Here is a 1,777-nt window from a genome sequence, read left to right on the forward strand (position 1 = left end):
AGTTGATTTAACCAATCTTCTGTTGATAGATTTTTAAAGTTTTCTAACACTTTACGATTAAAAACAACACCTGGTGAAAACCTTGGAAATACATTATTCATGTGTGTGTAGGTGTATCTGATGGACAGAATTCTGAACTTGAGATTGCTGAATCAATGGGTAAACACATTTGCAATTTTGGAAGCTATTGCTAGATTAACTTTTATAGAGTTTTACCATTTTCACTTTCAGTACAATATATGAAAGTACCTGTTTCTAATTTATAGAATATATCCAAGAATCAATGTGTCATATTTGTGCAGAGGCCATGGTAATCTTCTCTAAATTATTCCAATTATAGTATATATGCTGCTGAAGTGAGCACCATGAAGTAATTTTTAATTTAATAATGGATGAATGCTTTTGAGTGGCATGCAGTCAAAGACAGCACATACTATAAGACTCCTTCTTTCCGTTAAACCTGGAGCAGAAACAGAGAAATGGTTTTGCTGGAGAGCTGTAGCCTTTTTTTTTTTTTTCCCCAGAGTGTTAATTGAAGGGAAGCCACTTCACCTTAAGCTCCAGCGACACATGTATCTGTGCACTATCTAATAGGGACAGAAGTGGTCAGAGAGTTGGAAAAATTTCATGAAGGTCTAACATTTGAGCAATTGCACACAAAGATAGAGTTCTCTGCTGATTGTATATCAGCCTCAACATGAGAAAGTGGCTTGTCCACTCTGAACCAACATGGACTGTGGTAAAATTCAGCAAAGGACAAGCAATGATGCAATTGATAAAAGAGAAATTTGGGAAGCTATTTGATAAAAGACAAAAATTTGATGGAACAATAATAATAATAATAAAGACAATGTTTTTTTATTTTTATTTTTATTTTACTATACTTTAAGTTCTAGGGTACATGTGCACAACGTGCAGATTTGTTACATATGTATACTTGTGCCACGTTGGTGTGCTGCACCCATCAACTCGTCATTTACATCAGGTATAACTCCCAATGCCATCCCTCCCCACTCCCCCCTCCCCATAATAGGACCTGGTGTATGATGTTCCCCTTCCAGAGTCCAAGTGATCTCATTGTTCAATTCCCACCTATGAGTGAGAACATGCGGTGTTTGGTTTTCTGTTCTTGGTGATAGTTTGCTGAGAATGATGGTTTCCAGCTGCATCCATGTCCCTACAAAGGACATGAACTCATCCTTTTTTATGGCTGCATAGTATTCCATGGTGTATATGTGCCACATTTTCTTAATCCAGTCTGTCACTGATGGACATTTGGGTTGATTCGAAGTCTTTGCTATTGTGAATAGTGCTGCAATAAACATACATGTGCATGTGTCTTTATAGCAGCATGATTTATAATCCTTTGGGTATATACCCAGTAAAGGGATGGCTGGGTCATATGGTACATCTAGTTCTAGATCCTTGAGGAATCGCCATACTGTTTTCCATAATGGTTGAACTAGTTTACAATCCCACCAACAGTGTAAAAGTGTTCCTATTTCTCCACATCCTCTCCAGCACCTCTCCAGGAGTTGTTTCCTGACTTTTTAATGATTGCCATTCTAACTAGTATGAGATGGTATCTCACTGTGGTTTTGATTTGCATTTCACTGATGGCCAGTGATGATGAGCATTTTTTCATGTGTCTGTTGGCTGCATAAATGTTTTCTTTTGAGAAATGTATGTACTTATCCTTTGCCTACTTTTTGATGGAGTTGTTTGTTTTTTTTCTTGTCAATTTGTTTGAGTTCTCTGTAGGTTCTGGGTATTAGCG

General features: G+C 37.2%; 1 non-coding gene across 1 annotated transcript; it reads right to left on the reverse strand.

The window, feature by feature from the left end:
* Window positions 1–256: 256 nt before the first annotated feature.
* LOC126946983 (U6 spliceosomal RNA) lies at window positions 257–364 on the reverse strand. The gene has a single exon (XR_007722844.1). It is a non-coding gene; the product is annotated as a U6 spliceosomal RNA (small nuclear RNA).
* Between the last annotated feature and the right edge of the window lie 1,413 nt (window positions 365–1,777).

The sequence above is a fragment of the Macaca thibetana genome, chromosome X (assembly GCF_024542745.1).
Source record: "Macaca thibetana thibetana isolate TM-01 chromosome X, ASM2454274v1, whole genome shotgun sequence".
In the NCBI taxonomy this organism is placed as follows: domain Eukaryota; kingdom Metazoa; phylum Chordata; class Mammalia; order Primates; family Cercopithecidae; genus Macaca; species Macaca thibetana.